Source organism: Sceloporus occidentalis, unplaced genomic scaffold (assembly GCF_023333645.1).
Source record: "Sceloporus occidentalis isolate IW3139 unplaced genomic scaffold, rSceOcc1.0.p SCAF_4, whole genome shotgun sequence".
In the NCBI taxonomy this organism is placed as follows: Eukaryota; Metazoa; Chordata; class Lepidosauria; order Squamata; family Phrynosomatidae; genus Sceloporus; species Sceloporus occidentalis.
Window position 1 is genome coordinate 36,053,140 of NW_028316984.1, and position 18,243 is coordinate 36,071,382.

Here is an 18,243-nt window from a genome sequence, read left to right on the forward strand (position 1 = left end):
CTTCTTTGCACGATTCTCAGGCCATCAAGGATAAAGCAGGCTGGCTAGGGAGGGCATGGATGCCTCCTGTGCTCATGCCCATGCCCATATGGGCAGGGGGATACAAGCAGGTCAGCTGAGCCTACTCCCAAAGCTAAGTGAAGCAATTTCACACACACTATTATATGAGCAAAACTTAAAAAAATATTTGTAAGGATAAACACTTAGGAGTTTATCACATGGGGGAAATCCCATGTAAAAACAGGGGTTTAAATTGGGAAAAAATCCACAAAAGCAAGTTGATTTTCACATGATGACATTGTTAAACTAATGTTAACCTGAATGGAAAGTGGAGAGAAAGTAGACAAAAGCCGCTCCTTTTTACTTTTGGAAAATCCCGTAAGGAGAAGCTTTTATTTACTTTCCGCTCAGGTTAACACAACTTTAACTTTTTCTATCTTTTAAATCCTGTTTTTGCACAGGATTTCCCCCATCTGATAAACTCCATACATAATTGTAGACATATAAGCCATATAGTAGCAATACAAAACTTTTGCAACCCTCAAAAACATTCCCCTACATACATATATCCCATTTGCCAAGACAAGCAGCATATCCCTTAATCCTTTCCCCCATTCCTCTCTTATATAAACTTCCTGTATTTAGTTCAATTTTAATTTTAACTCCTTATAACTAAAACAGGAAGAAAGGTACACACAAAAAAAAACCTCGCACCCTTTCCTTATAACGTCATCTCTTTCTTAACCTAAATTCAGTCTTCAAAGCTTTCTGATGCCACACACATCCCTCCTAGCTGCAAATAAGATGCAAGCAGGTTCCACTGCTGCAAGTACTGTTCTATGGGTTTGATTTTCATTAGTTAATTTGCTTGCTTTTACTGGAGATTATTAGGTTGTTGTTGTTGCTTCCATTTCCAACTAATGTTGACTCTAAGATGATCCTATCATGGGGTTTTCTGAGGATGAGAGTGTGTGGCTTGCCCAAGGTCACCCAACAGGTTTCCACAACCAGGTATGGAATCGAACTCTGATCTTCAGAGTTGTAATCCAACGCTCAACCACTACACCATGCTGTCTCTCAGGCTCTGAGGACAGATGTTGAAAACATTTAAGTAACCATTATATTGTGCTGTAATATTTTTAGTATTTAAATGGCCTTTTCCCTCACCTCATCCTCAGAATTACAAAAACAGAAATATTAACCCCACCAAACAAATTCTGCAGGTGGTCAAATCTGTGAGTCACACACTCCCTCTTGTGGCCAAAAAGAAGTTTTTCCATATACGTCATACTTTTGACATATGTAACTTTGGCTTTCAGTGATACATTGCTTTGATGGAAATAACAGACTTCATTGACAGACTTCAAAGGCTCCCATTGCAGACCTTCAACAGTCATAACTGTGAAGTCTCCTAGGATGGAGTACCTTTGGTTTTAAAGCCTTTAAATCAGGGGGAATTAATGCAAATATATGCCTCTAGTGACACGTAAAAGAGCCAGCATGGTTTGAGCACTGGACAATGATTCTGGAGATCAGAGTTTGATTCCCTCTTTGGTTACAGGCCCTGAGTTAGCATACATCTATGTTCATGGTGTAGTGGTTTTAGTGTTGGATCACCACTTTGGAGAACAGTGTTTGAATCCAGGCTCAGCCATGTTAAACCCACTGGGCAAGTCACACCCTCTCAACCTCAAGGGACAATAATGGGAAACCTCCTCTGAAGAACTCTTGCCAAGAAAAACCCATGATAAGGTCACCTCATGGTTGTAGGAAACGACTTGAAGGCACACAACAATAAATGTTTGTTATATGCTACTATCAGACACACATTTATTACAACATTAGTAATTTAAATCAGGCCAAAAAACAAAAACAAAAAAACACCTCTCTGAAAACCAGCCTAGCTTGTTACAGGATGGTCCCTCCCCGACATCAAAAACAATTTTTGCAATTTTTTTCAAGAAAAGATTTTGCCCCCAAATACTCCAAAATGTCCACAAGAGGGTGTAGCATAAATTTCCATCATGTTTTGCTACAGGCTTTGGGCAATTTAGACCCAGGAGAGGCCTTTTTTGAAACCCAAAAGAGAGTGAAAATGCTCCCCTTTGAGGGCATTTGAGGGCATTATTTGGTGGGAGCAGGTACACCCTTCCAAGGCCTTCCATAGTTGCCCACCCCCGTTTTAGAGTTCACCACTGAACAATCAGAGTGAAAAACAGATAATAAGTAATATGAGTAGCAAATTACTGTGTTTTCACATGTATTTATTAATTATAGATATCTTGTACATCCTTCTTCAATCATATCTCTTGGGACATTTGCAAGCAAGAACGGAAACACTGAAATGTAAAAACAAATACAAAATAATAGACAAATGCTGCATCTTCACTGCAAAAAGAATGCAGTTTGACATCACATTAACTGCCGCTGCTCAATGCTATGGGATTTTAGGATTTGTAGTCTGGTGAGGCACCCGAGCTCCCTGACAGAGAAAGACAAATATCTCTCAAAACTTCAAATCTCATAATTCCATAGGATGGAGCCATGGCCATTAAAGTGGTGTCAAACTGCTTTATTTTTTGCAAAGTAGACAAGGCCTAAATGTCCCCACCATAACAAAAGCAGCAGGATCAGCAGGATTCAAATAGCTTGAGAAAACAGGATGCTCTTTGGCTGACTCCAAACTGTAAAGCAAGAACTAAGTGTACCTCTCTGGAAGGAGCATTCCATGACTGTGTTGCCATAACCAGCAAAGCTCTCTCTCTTGCAGCCACTGGCCTGTCATATCTCAGATGGGAAAGGGGGACATCCATAAGCAAGCCCTCCACTAGATATACTAATTAATGTGTGAATAGGAATATAAAAGAGCCAGCATAGTGTTGTGGTTTGAGTATTGGACTATGACTCTGCAGACCAGATTTTGAATCCCGCCTCAGCCATGTAAACCCACTGGGCCATCTAGGGCAAGTCACAGTCTCTCAGCCTCAGAGGATGGCAATGGCAAACTCCTTCTGAAGAAACCTGCCAAGAAAACTCCATTATAGGGTTAGGGTAATAAGTCAGAAATAACTTGAAGGCACACAACAACAACAAAAGAACATAAAGAGATGGAGAATCTTTCATATACCCTGGTTCCAAGCTGTGAAAGAGAGCAAAGATGAAAAACAACACTTTCTGTTGGATCTGGCAAGAGTGTTCCTGGCACACTACTGGTGCAATATGCTCATAATGCCCAGTCCCAGTTAGAAACCTTACAGATGACTTTGAATGCACTGCATTTTCCAGACAATCTTCAAGAGCAGGCATCCCATAAAATACATTGCAGAGCACGGATAACTGGCCATGCAATTCCAGAGCTTTGCAGCCCCAAATTAGCTCTTTAAAAGTAAATAATAATAATAATAAGAAGAAGAAGAAGAAGAAGAAGAAGAAGAAGAAGAAAATTAAAATGGTAATTACATACTTTGGAATAGTGAGGGGGAGGGGGGAACAGGTGGAGGAGAGGACACTAGTCTCATGTGTGAGGCAATTGTGCAACTGCCCCAAGAGCATCATTCACACCTGCAGACTTGTGCAATTGCCAGGTCATTCATGGGTTTTCCCCATGAATGGAAAGGGGCATGTAGGGGACAGGGCAGTTACAGGTCAGAGGTGACATTGTGTGATAAGTATCTCCAAAGCCACTTCCTTCGAAGTATACTCACAGTTTAAAAGCCATGCACAGTAATCTCCCCAGGGCAGGAACCGAGTACACAAACATTTTTTACTGAAATCTAATAAGAACTGTGTATTACTGCAGATATTAAGTTGTATGTGCAGCATGCCTGGGTTCTGCCTAGGCTGTGCCGGAAAGTCTTTCCTAAACAATGGTCTGATTCTTGCAACGACAAGAGCAAGTGCTTCAACATTCATTTCCTCATTTCCATCTCTTCCAAAGTGTACAGCTGCACAAAAAAATAACTGGGAGCTCTTGGGATTAGAATTTATTAAAGGGTGGTAGTCTTATGGGTGTTGCAGAGTGTTATGGGGAAGGATTTAAGAGCTTAGACACAGCCAACTGTATGCTGAAGCTATGAAAGTCATGTTCAGGATCAGCTGCAGCAAAATCTATGGGCCATCTAGATTTTCTATCTGTTTTCTTTTGTCTCTTGATATCTTCGAAGAAGAAGAAGAAGATTTGTTTAATAGCACCAGCAATGTATACTATATGGAACTACAGGTAATGTCATGGATGGATCACTTCCTGGTTAAGGTGGAACTGACGGCCACGATATATATCCCCTCCGGGGGTGGAGGACCTATTAAAATGGTCCGCCCTCGAAGGCTGATGGAACCAAAAAGGTTCCAAGAAGCCTTAGAGGGAGCTGTGGTTGGGAACAATGGCAATTCTGTTGAAACCCTGGTCAATACTTAGAACAACAATCTGACCGGGGCAATAGATACCATCACTCCTGAGCGTCCTTTCCAGCCCGCTCCTAATAGAAAATCCTGGTATACAGAAGATCTCCGGCAGATGAAGCAGGCTGCGCAACGACTAGAGCGCTGCTGGCGGAAACACCAGCGCATATCTGATAAGACAGTCCATGAGAAGATGTTCTTATGGAGTGGCAATCGATGCAGCAAAGAATTCATTCTATGCTGCACGGACTGCATCGGCGGAGTCCTGTCCCGCAGAGCTGTTCAGGGTGGTTAAGGAGTTAACTACCTTCCACCCTGAAGCCTTTACTAGAACCCACCACAGCCTGCTATGATGCTTTGAATGATTTCTTTGCTGATAAAATCTCTCAGATAAGGGCTGATCTTGACGCTGGCGTTTCGGCAGAATCAATAAGAGAGATATCCAGTGAATCTGTAAACAAGATTAAACTGGATCACCTTGAGTTTGTAAATACCGGTGACCTGGACAAGCTCCTTGGAAGCATAAGAAAGACAACTTGCCCCCTCGATCCTTACCCTTCTTGGTTGACCATTCAGGGAGGTGATGCAATAAAAAACATCTTTACAGCTTATAATCAAAGCATCCTTTTGGGAGTGTGGTGATCCCTGGGGGCAATCAGCCCTGTGCGTGGCTATTACTCCCAGGGAGTCCCTTAAACTTCCCTTCTAGGATCTCCTAGGTCTCCATTCCCACTCCCTGCCGAGCTGAATGAGACCCTTTGAGGTCCTATAGTCTTCGCTGCCACCACCCAGTGAATCTCAATGAACTACGTTTCCCTAAGCACACACTGGGACTTGCTAGGGAGAGATCTAGTTTCCTTTCCTTGCCAACTTGAGCAATTCGCAACCGAGCTAAGACATGTGTACAGGAGCAGAGAGAGACAGCAGATACTTTTAAAGAAAGATATTTATTTTAAAGAAGTAGAATAGAATAGGAGGATATCATTCATGCAAAGCCTGCTTGCCTTGCAGGTACAGAGAGCATAGTTACAAAGTATTCATTTCAGGCAAGCTATTAGATAAACATAACAAAACCTAGACGCACTAGCTAATACATTTCCTAGCCACTCACACAGTGATGGGATTTGCAGTTCGTGTTGAGTTTCTGGATGCAGGGAGCTGGCTTCTTGCCAACTCCACCTGCATTCCTCACAGCCGGTTCCCCAGCTGCCCAGAGAACAAAGAAAACATCTGGTTTCCCCCAAGAGGGGGGAGGGAGAGACAAAGGACTGCATGGTCGCAAAGGGCCTTTTAAAGGCTACTCAAGGAATGTTCTTGAATCTCCCGGTCCTACTCTCTGATTGGTCAGTTAGACCTTACATCAGCTATGATGTAGCTGCTCATTAACATGTGATGTCAGCTCTCATTAACATGTACCTTCCCCTAGATTAACCCTTTGAGGTCTGGAAGGAATCCTCAAATGACTGGGGGGCCCAGTCATTACAGGGAGGGAGTGGTTAAATGCCTGTACTGCAGACATTCACTCAAAACCACAAGATTGCGAGTTCAAGACCAGCAAAAGGGCCCAAGCTCAACTCAGGCTTGCATCCTTCCGAGGTCACTAAAATGAGTACCCAAATTGTTGGGGACAAATTAGCTTACTTGCTGTTCACCGCTATGATCTTTGGAATAGTGGTATATAAATAAAACTTTTTTTTTTTTTACTTTGAAACAAGCGATGGTGAAACCACTCTTAAAGAAACCCTCCCTAGACCCCCTGATCAGAAATAACTACAGACTGGTCTCCTTATTACCATTCTTGGGCAAGGTGATCAAGAGAGCAGTGGCCTTCCAACTCCAGGCTGTCTTGGATGAAACCGGTTATCTGGACCCATTTCAAACTGGCTTCAGGGCGGGTTACGGAGTTGAGACAACAATGGTGGCCTTAGTCGATGACCACCGTCTGGGCATCGACAGGGGAAGTGTGACCTTGTTGGTGCTCTTGGACATCTCAGTGGCCTTCGATACCATAGATCATGCTATCCTTCTGGAATGCCTGAGGGAGTTAGGTATCGGAGGCACTGCGCTCCTGTGGTTCTGTTCCTATCTCTTGGGCAGATTCCAGATGGTGAGGCTGGGGGACAGCTGCTCTCGCAAAAGACAACTGACATCTGGCATCCCTCAGGGCGCCATTCTGTCCCCCATGCTGTTTAACATTTACATGAAGCCGCTGGGTGAGATCATCTGGAGACATGGGGACGCGGCGTTATCAGTACGCTGATGACACCCAGATCTATCTCTCTATGTCTCTGACTGACACAGTGACTAAGGATGGCATCTCTCCTCTGGACTCCTGCCTAAGGTCAGTAATGGGCTGGACTAGGGAAAACAAACTCAGATTGAATCCAGAGAAAACAGAGGTACTCATGATAGGTACCCCAAGCCCAGGCTGGGAAATTTGCCACCCAGTCCTGGACGGGGTCACACTTCCCCTAAAGGACAAAGTTCACAGTTTGGGAGTACTCCTGGATTCATCTCTACAGTTATCATCTCAAGTAGATGTGATGGCCAGGAGTGCTTGGTACCAGCTTCGGTTGATACGCCAACTGCGTCCCTATCTGGACCGAAATGACCTTGAAACTGTGGTCCATGCACTGGTAATCTCTCATTTAGACTTCTGCAATGCGCTTTACATGGGGCTACCTTTGTACCAAGTCCGGAAGCTTCAGCTAGTCCAAAACGCAGCAGCCAGATTGGTCACTGGAACTTCCAGGTCAGACCACATAACACCTGTATTAAAATTTCTACACTGGCTACCAATTACCTTCTGGGTGCAGTACAAAGTGTTTGTTATCACCTTTAAAGCCGTATATGGCTTGGGCCCAAGTTACTTGAGGGAACGCCTCTCCCAGCACAATCCACCCCACACTCTTAGAACTACTGGGAAGTCAGACTAGTAACTACTTCCCAAAGAGCATTCACAGCTATAACTCCCACACTCTGGAACAATCTTCCAGAAGAGATCAGACTGATTCCAACTTTAGATGCCTTCAAGAAGGCACTAAAAACACATCTCTTCCGGCAAGCATACCCCCCTGATCTTCTATAAGAGCTGAAGAAAACTTCACCTCAGGAAAAATCAAGATACTTCTATCGCAGGATGTATTGTGGTTTTAATATTGTACTATCATATTTTGATATTATATGGTATTTGGTATTATACTTAATTATGTAGCAGAGGCATTAAGAAACCCAGTTACTGAATTGTGAAGACGTGTAACAGGATATCAGCAAGAGTTCCCAATGTGCATTGCTGCCCAGTGCTCATCGGGACCAATGTGATGCACATTGAGACTTTTCTGCATCACTTCTGTTGTGCATTATTCCTGTTGTGCATTGTTCCCATTGTGTATAGATCTGGTGTGCACTGGGTACCAGTGTGCATTGGTCAGTTTGCTGGCTCTGTTATGTAGTAACATAACAGTGGCTCTCTACTGGATATGGGTGGTATATAGCTATGCAATCCTAATTCCCACAGACATAAATCCACTTATAAAGACAAAAACACCCAAACAGGATTCCAGCCTGAGTCTCTAGTACACCAGTGGAGTCCAGATCTTGTTGGACTGCAACTCCCAGCATTCGTCACCATTGGCTACCCCCACTAGAGCTGCTATGACCTGCAATTTTCAAAAGGTATTTTTTAGTTTGTTTCAGTATAAAAAGGAAAGGAAAAAACAGTCTTGTGGCACTTTTAAAACTGTCAGATTATTTCAGAGAGAATGAAACCCAATCCATATATCTCCATGGAAGAAAATCTTTAATTTAACTGACTTCCCATTGCCTGAATTTGCATGTGGCAGTATATCATGCAATAACGTGAAACCCCATGATTGTGTTCAGATTGCCATTGGATTATACTTCCAATTTCCCTTGTCTGATAAACTCCTAAGGAACAATTTTCTAGAGTAACAGTGCACTGTAAGTGATGGCTTCAGGCTGGACACAGTGTCAACTATAGTTTACTAAGCTATGTTGCAATTAAGCTCTACATCACAATTACTGATTTTATTCCAGTACAAGTATATCACACGGAGCTTTTGGGTGGTTTTGTAGCTCAGTTCCAGCTCACTTCCGAAGTGATTGCACTTCCAACGATGCGGTTTCACCTCATAAAGGGACTGTTTTATCAGATGCCATTGATTTCTATGGGAGCCCCTTGCGAATTGCTTCAGCAGCATTTCTGAAGTCACCCCTCATTTTGGTAAAAACGGGGGAAAAGTGACTTCAGAGAATTCGCTTCCAGGCTGCCTTCGATTGCACTGCGATTAGTTCTGGTGTGGAAAAGCACTCCGATGCCACCCCCCTTGGCCCCTGCGTCCTGCTCCGTCATTCCCCTCCTCCTCCTCCTTCATGCCATCTCCTCCTCTCTGCCAACCAGCTGATCCCACCATCCCCTGCATCCTCTGCATCCTCCTAGACCCCGATCTGCTCCCCTCCTTCAGCCTGCCACCAATCCCATCATCCTTGCCTACTTCTAGACCCCAATCTGCTCCCCTCCTTCACCCTGACACATAACCCATCATCCCCTGACTGCTCCTGCATCCCCATCTCACCCTCTGTGCCACCTAACACATCATCCCCTGACTGCTCCTGCATCCCCATCTCGCCCTCTGTGCCACCTAACACATCATCCCCTGACTGCTCCTGCATCCTGATCCTGGCCCCAGCAACCCCCAGCCACCTATCCCATCATCCCCTGACTGCTCCTGCATCCTGATCCTGGCCCCAGCAACCCCCAGCGACCTATCTCATCATCCCCTGCCTTCTCCTAGACCCCGATGAAGGATGACAGCTAAGGAGGGGGCAGGGAAGGAGGACAGTGTGCAGAGCCCTACTGAGCATGTGCAAGGGGGCCGATTTGAATCGTTGACCCCTCACAGTATGCTCTGGTGTGGTAATACAATGTGCACTCACCCCCCTTTGCTTGAGTCCGCATCACGTGACTTGCTTGGAATCGAACTGACTTCTCTTCTCCCTCACTTTGGAAGGACAACAGAAGGGCAACCAGGTGTGGAAAAACATGACGTTTTAACCTCAATCCGAATTGCTAGAGAGGAGTGACTCTGGATCTGGTGTGGAAAAACATCACGCTTTGGATTGCTAGAACAGGAGTGACTGCGGATCTGAGCTGCAACCCCCCCATGTGTGATAAGGTCACAAGTTTTGGGTGGCTACACAGCCTAGTTCCTCAGATGGATGCTGAAGTTCAGCAACATCTGAAGGTCCACATTTAGCCCACTCCTCCTATACCCTCATCAGATTATGAAGGACAGATGCATTCATTTTTGAATTGGAAGAGAGATAGTTGTTGCTTTTGTTGTGCGCTTTCAAGTTGTTTCTGACTTATTGCAACCCTAAGGCTCCAATGAGGCTTTCTTGACATGTTTCTTCAGGGGGGGGGGGGGTTGCCTTTGTCTTCCCCTGTGACCTTCCCAAAGTTGCTCAGTGGGTTTCATGGCCATCCTCTGAGGCTGAGAGAGCGTGACTTGTCCAAGGTCACCCAGTGGGCTTTTGTGCTTGAGTGGGGATTCGAACCCTGGCCTTCAGAGTCCAATGTTCAAAGCACTACACCACACAAGAGAGTCAGCATTATTCTTCCCACAGGAAAATAAAGCCATGTTGGAAGATGTGAGCGGCTTGAGTTAAGCTGGCAGTCTAGAAATGGCATATGCAAAAGCCTTGGCCTTTGGTGACAGTGAAAAAACAATAACAGCCAAAGCTTCTAGTGGTTAGAATAATTTTTAAAATGGTAGAAAGCCAGCCTGGCATAGTGGTTTGAGTGTTGGACTGTGACTTTAGAGACCAGGGTTCGATTTCCAGCTCAGCCATGTAAACCCACTGGGTGATCTTGGGCAAGTCACACTCTCTCAGCCTCAGGGGAAGGCAATGGTTACCCTGTCCTGAAGAAACTTGCCAAAAAAGTTCCATGATAACTTCACCTTAGGGTCGTCGTAAGTTAGAAATGACTTGAAGGCATACAACAACAGGCGAGAGTGAGAGCCAGAGATAGGTCAGGGAGGAAAGATGAGAAACACTGTCTGGAAACTTCTGGAGGGTCCTGTACTACCAGTTCCTGGATTAGGCTAAGCAAAGAGTGGAGCATCCAGGAATGAGAGCTGGCTGGACTGAGCCAGAGGAAGCTGTACCAAACCCTGTTGTCCGCAGTCTAGAAGAGCTTTTGTGTCAACTTCTTGTAAATGTGGAAACAGGAACTGCTCAGTCAGCAGCATCAACAGGGGGCAAGTATTGCCTCTGGGAAAGAGGAAACCACAGCAAAGTGGACAAATATAAACATAAAAGGAACAGCAGAGAAGTTGGAAAATGCAGCACCACAGGGAACATTTTAAAAGGTACACACACCCCAATATGTTGTGACCCAGTGAAGCTAGATAGCCAAAGGCAGGATGTGCACTTGCAAATGTCCATCTCTGAGCTGCAGATTTTAGGAAATCAAGCCAAAATTTGATGTGATTTGATTTCGTTGTAGATTCTGATTTCTCAGAAAGAAAAAAAAAATGTCCTGAATCTTATTGGTAAATTACAACTAAGGGCTGGAAAAGACCAACTCTAAAAGCTGGCTTCCCATTGATGCCACATGCCCCCAAGATGCCTTGATGTCGCCCGTGGATGGCTTCAAGATGCTCTAGCAGCGCAGTGTTTACATGCTGCATGCCACTGGAGTGTCATGAAGCTGCCATGGGACCATGATGGGACAGGAAAAGCCAGCTTTCCTGGCTGAAAAGGGAGTGGATCTTTGCTGCTCCATTTTTGGCTGGCTTCAAGGCGCATTGGAGCTATGGCATGTGTTTGCCATGGCCCCAATCCATCTTCAGAAGGGGTGGCTTCAAGCTGCCCCTTCTACCTGTCTGTTAAGCCCCTAAGATAAGATCCATTAGGAGGCCTAGTGTGGTGTACTGGTTTGAGTATTAGACTTGGACTCTAAGACTTCAGGGCTCAAATCCCTGCCCAGCCATGGAAACCTACTTAGGCATGTCACACTCTCAACCTCAGAGGAAGGCAAGGACAAACAAACCTCCCTTTGAACAATTCTTGCCAAGAAAACTCTATGACAGGTTGCTGTAAGTCAGACATTGGGTTTTTTTTAGCACAGTGATGCAAATGATCTCTCTCACGCATTCCGGGTTTGTTATTCACACTATGAAACTGCATCAATGTTCATCTCTATGAGTTGCTCAGACGTGCAAGCATTCGAATAAAGATGGAATTGATGATGTGAATGCATTTGGAACCCCCTTTTTTGGTATGCAGCATTTTATCCCGGGTCTGTTCAGGTATATTTTCATCAGTTATTCACACTACCGATGATGCAGACCTTTAAAAAAACAAAACTCAAGAAAAACTTGATATTGATTATCCCAAAATAAGTGAGGGTTTTGGCAGCCCCTCTCTCAAAAACATAATCGGAAGCATTTGGGATGTGTGTGACTCATCCCAAATTGAAGTGTGATTAACCTCAAGAGTCACCTTGAAGACTTGTAGCAATGACAAGACCCATTGAATCAGTTACGAAGTGTTGCTGAGATTCAAATTACAGGAAAAGCGATTCCACCTGAATATTAGGAAGAACTTCCTAACAGTAAGAGCTATTCCACAGTGGAACACACTCCCTGGGGGAGTGGTGGAGTCTCCTTCTTTGGAAGTCTTTAAACAGAGGTTGAATGGACAGCTGTTAGGGGTGCTTTGATTGTGTGTTCCTGCATGGCAGGGAATTGGCCTGGATGGCCCTTATGGTGTCTTCCAACTCTCTGATTTTGCAGTGCAGATGCAGTCTTACAAGCCTCCAAATGTCTCCAGTTCTAAAAGTTACAGCAGCAATGTATATTTACTTTCAGTGGCACAGAATCAGGGTGACTGGGTGATGGGGCCTCATCAAGTGTTGCTGGACTGTAACTCCCTACTACTGACTATGCTGCCCAGAGCTGGTGGAAGTTACAACATCTGGGGGCATGTATCAGTCCTCTGTGTTGGTGGGTATTGTGTGTTTTCATGTCATTTCCGATTTATGGAGACCCTAAAGCAAACCTATCGTAGAATTTTCTTGGCAAGATTTGTTCAGAGTAGGTTTGACATTGCCTTCCTCTTAGGCTGAGATTGTGTGACTTCCTCAGGGTCACACAGTGGGTTTCATGGCCAAGCTGGAAATCAAACCCTGGTCTCCATAATCATAGTTCAACACCCAAACCACTACACCCCTAGTATACTGGCAAATGTTGCAGGATAGCTGCATGCTTTGACAGTCCCCATTGCTTATGCTCTCAAGAACAGTCTAAACAGGCAGCTAGCTGTGTTGGTCCATATTAGTACTCCAGTAGTTGTTGTTTTTTCTTTACCATGAGCATATCTTTTACAAAGGCATTAGATCCTTGCTGCCTGCTCAAGATCCATGCATTCCCCAGAATACTTTGCATTGCTACACTAATAGCTCATACCACTCTACGTATGCTTAGGACCACAGTGTTTTCCTCTCATTTATTGCATTATTGCTAATCTGGAGTGGAAAAAAGATGCCCAGAAGGTGAGGGGAGTGTAGGAGGTTAGCAGGAACATTATTATATGGTATCAAAAAGTTGTGGTCTTTTGAACCTGCAAACTCTGGTTTTATCATAGCAATCTCCATTGTCCTCAAATGCCATGTCATGTTTTTTTACTTTGCTCCTCAAAGCACAGTAAGCATGTTCCATCCAAGGAACCCTAGGATGGTACAATTTTTAAAATATTTGGCTTTATTTTGTTTTGCACTTAAAGCAAATCTAAAACAAATGTTTAAAAAAAAGGGGGGGGGGAGAATAAGAGGCAAAACCTGCAAGCCGTGTTGCTTCCCTGTTAACACTATGTTTTATGTGAATTAAGAAATGATGCTTGTGAGCATCCTTTGGAGAGTAATGGACCTTTCCATACCCTTGTGCCTGCTGCTCCTTGAGAGAGCAGAACTGGCAAAAGCATCTCCTCCCTACTGTTTAATGGTTCTCTTTCCAACCCCCTGCTGCTGCCTGACCCATTACCTCTGGCATCTGTACCCCAACAGCATCCCTCTTCTCTTTGTAATAACTGTAATTGGGGTCATCCTACGAAGCCAGAAAAAAACAGCTCTGAGAAGGACAGTGGGTGGGGGGCATGATGGGAAGTTTTCAAGGAAAATTGCACATTTGGATAACAAATGGATGAAAACAGGCTCATGGATGGAGATCTCACATGTTCAACCTCTAAGTAAATTGATTTAAAATCCAGATTTTTAGTAACTGTTGTCTTCCCCATCTCGTCCTCCTCCTCATTTGTTTCCCACCTTTTCTTCATATAATTTGAAATAAAACAAGGAATCCCAAAGTCTAGGACCAGCCACCAAGAAAGTCCTCCCCTTGTTTCTACCAAACAACCCTGCAAATATAGTGAGACAGAGAAAAGGCTCTCTCCTGTAGATCTTAAGAACCTGAAGAGAGTCATATAGGGATTGTCTGTGTGTTCCAAAAATAAACCTTCATTTTGTCATTTTATACAAGAGACACAATTTTACCAAGTCATTGTGTTTAATGGGACTTGAGCCTCCACGGGTTTTGGTATCCATGGGGATCCTGGAACCAAACACCAGCGGATACCAAGGGCCCACTTTACAGGATGCTTTTGCACTGCAGTTTGACTCCACTTTTAAATACTATAGCTCCATCTAATGGTATGCTGGGATCTGTAGTTTTCCAAGGATTTTAGCCTTCCCTGCCAATAAGTCCTGGCACCTCACAAAACTATGGCCTGTTACAGACAGCCAAAATAAAGCTGCTTCGAGTCACAGTGGAGGTATGGTGTTTCAATGATGCATGCTTCCTAAGAGTCCAGAAGTCGCACCAAAGCCATGCTCCAGCCCTAAGGACTGGAGCGTGGCTTTGGTGTGGCTTCTGGACTCTTAGGACGCATGCATCATTGAAACACCATACCTCCACTGTGACTCGAAGCAGCTTTATTTTGGCTGTCTGTAACAGGTCTATAAATCCCATAATTATGTGGTAGGATGGAGCCATGGCCTTAGAGGCTTTCCATGGAATTACCCTGTTGGATCAGTTGCACCATTTAGCTGTTGGTGTCTGTCTAAGGAGCCCTTTCATGCTACACAGTTACAACATTGTGATTCCAATTTAACTACTATGGTTCTGTCCTGTGGAATCTTGGGATTTGCAGTCAGAATTCTCAGCCAAAGAGCTCTACTTTGCTTCACCAAACTACCAATCCCAGGATTTCACAGGCTGCAACCATAGCAGTTAAAGTGGCATCAACTGTGTAGTGTGAGAAAGATAGGGATCGGAAACCCTCCAAATCTTGTTGGGCTGCAAGACCAAACAACCATAGGCCACACAGCATCTGGTAGTGGATACTGAGAGCTGTAGTCTTACCTCATCCAAACTGTCTACGCCCCCCCCCCCCCCGAAAAGGCTTTATGTCTCCTTGAGTGGTTACGTTGCCCTTGAAGACAGCATATATATTTTAATAAAACAGAACAAAGATGGCACTTTCCCCCACAGATTAACTAAAGTGAAAGCACAGTGGAGTACTGTGTAGTATAAGAAGACTAGAGCTGAAAGGGAATAGTGTGGGTTGATTTCCTTTGTGAATGACCTGAGACAGCTGGATAGAAAACCAAAACCAAATATTGCCTCAGTTTATTTTATCCTCTTGGCAGAAATCTTGGATTTACAGCAGCTGCAGGGGTGGGGTGGTTAAAGACTCCACAGGTGAAGTTTATGAGCATTCTCCAGTCCTGTCCACACCAGCAAAGGGTACAGCTGTTACAGTTCTGTCTGCCATGCAGCTGTTAGGCCCTGGAAAAACAATCCAACTGCCCTGACAGAAGTTACCTTCTTGAACAGCACAAATATGCACAACCATTAATGTGTGTTTTGTTTGTTTCAATGGCACACCATATTAATTTAGTTTTTTTTAATTACTTATCTGAATGTCTGCTGTTGTTTGTCTTCAAGCTATTTATGACTTATGGCAACCCTAAGGTGAACCTATTATGGTGTTTTCTTAGCATGATTTGTTCAGAGGACGTTTGTCATTCCCCTGAGGCTGAGAGCATGTGACTTGCCAACATATATAGTTTTTTAATTGTAAGAATTTGGTAAATTGGGGTGACTGAGATATACCGTACCTAAAGAATTAGAATTTTGGAACTATAGGTGGGTATCCTTTCAAGTAGTTATGAATTTATAACTTAGATTTACGCAAATGTGACTGAATTCAAAGATATAGCTGTGTTAGTCTGCAGAATCAGTATGTAGAGAGATCTCGTAGCACCTTTTGAGACAAACTGAAAGAAAGAAAGAATTGATCACAACTGGCTGCTGTCCAGTAAGTGGGGATTGGGGTACTGAGATAGGATTCTTGCCCTTGTTAAGACTGTCAGCTACCCAGAGCAATGGAGCAGAGATTTGAATAGAGGGAAGGAGTTCCTGCCTTCTAGCAATCGGGAGACACGGTATGCTTATTCTCTTTTTCTCTCAACATATTTTCTGCAGTAAGGGGAAAGGCAGTAGAAACAGGGGAGGGTTAATCCCCCCCCCCCAGTGCTTTGTACTTGAGCTTCAAGAAGCTGTAGCCAGCACAGACATCCATAACATCTGGAGGACCAAAGGCTGAGAACCACTGATCTAAAGTCATCATACATTTTGTGAGGCAGAGCAGTGGGTGATAAAAAGCCTTGTCTTGAACCATTAAGAATAGGAAATTTCCATTCAGGTATGAAGCTCACAAGGTGATCTTGGACTAATCAGTTACCTGATCTCCTCACTGGATAGTCAGGTGGATAAATGGGGAGGGGGAGGGTGACCAGATGTCCTCCTTTTCAAGGACAAGTCCCACATTTCAACCTTTTGTCCTGGAGGAGTTTCCAAATGTCCTCCATTTTGAGCATAACTAAGAGGCATAAATTTATATTTATATTAATGTTTTTTGTTTTTCTTTTGTAACATTCTCAATGTTTCTATGGTGCGTTACAGACCGCCCATTTAGGGCGGCCTGTAACTGGCCCTTCCCCCGCTGGATCAGGGCCTCAGCTGCCACAACGGCAGCCTCTGAGGCTCCGATCCGCTGCTTTCCAGGCCGCGGGGAAGCGGCAAAAGGCCGCTTCCCCATGGCCTGGAAATGGGTGTCCTTGGGGCTTCAAGCCCCAAGGACACCCGGCGACGGCGGGGACCAAGAGAAAGGGGCCACTCTGCCCTTTCTCATTTGTGTTGCTGACACAGCCATGTAAAGGCTGCGCCAGCAATGCAAATCCTGGAAGGAGCTCCAAAACGGAGATCCTTCCTGCGCCGTCAAAATAGCGCCCCAGGCGCTCTTGTGCGGCACAACTACGTCACTTCTGCGCTGCCTCATTTGGAGGCAGCGCGGTCATGACGTAGTCATGGTGGCGCCCATCTGTATAGAGTGCCGCCATTTTCTACGCGCTCCGCGCGTATTAGCATTAGGGGCAACGGGAAGTGACGCCGCTTTCTAACCCTAGTACACACGGAGCGTGTACTTTTTGCCCGTCAGGAACGGGTCTATGTTTAGCGGTGCCTTATCCTCCTTTGCAGTGAGGACATCTGGTCACCCTGGGGAGGGGGGAATTGTGGAGGAAGGGAAGGCCTTTTTTTACTTTTAAAAAGATGACTAAGAACACATCAGCGTTTAGAAGATTCTGAAATCCTATTCATATTGCTACTTCTGTTGCTGCTGCTGTTTGTTTTTTGCCATCAATTTGGCTTTGAATTATAGCAGCTCTACAAATGAGAGACCATCAAGAGCCCTGGTCATCAACTGTCTTGCTCAGGTCTCGCAAACTCAAGATAATGGCTTCCTTGATTGAATTAATCGTCCTTTACATTTTTTGTTGTTAACTGCACTCAAGTCAATCCTGACTCATGGCGACCCTGTGGATGAGACATCTCCAAGACTCCCTATCTTCCACTGCTCTGCACAGGTCCTGTAAATTCATACCTGTGACCTCCTTAATAGAGTCCATCCATGTAGCAGTCTTTTTCTCTTTTCTTCTCTTGGTACTTAGACAGGAAACCACCAACAAATACCAGGTGCTGTAGGCTATATTTCAGAGGAAGGAACTGGCAAAACTACCTCTGCGTATTCCTTGAGTAAGAAAACCCAATGAAGCTCAGGGGGTCACCATAAGTCAACAGGAGACTTGAAGGCATGCACACAGACACTTTGATATTCTACTTTTCCTCCAATGAATACAAGATAATGTACAGTGGTCCTCCTCTGCACTTTATCATGAAAACAACCTTGTGAATTTGGTCAGAAAATAAGAGTCTGACTGGCCCAAGGTCACCCAGTGAGTTTCCTAACAGGAACTAGAAACTGGATCTTCCAAGCCCCAGCCCAACAATTTAAAGTGAACACACTGACGTAAAAGCAAGAGCCTTCTCTTGCTCTCAGGAACTGTCATGCATTGGCATATTGCTGCTGAATATGGAGGGTTTATTTAGCTATCATAGCTACAGTAGATCCTTTATCCCCATTGTTATCCTATACTAATAGTGATCTCATTCTTCGATTATTGACATTATGCAACCAAATGATAAACTACCTCACACAAGAGGGAGGCATCAACCATGCTTCAGTATTTAAGAATACTGAGACATTAAGGATATCAGCTAGAATCCTGTACCAGCTACTTATTTTATTTTTTATTTACGGTGTTTATACTCCACCCTTCAGCCCTAAAGGCTCTTAGAGTGGCTTACAATTATTATTATTATTAATTAGACTGCCCTCAGGCTTACAATCTAAAAAGACACG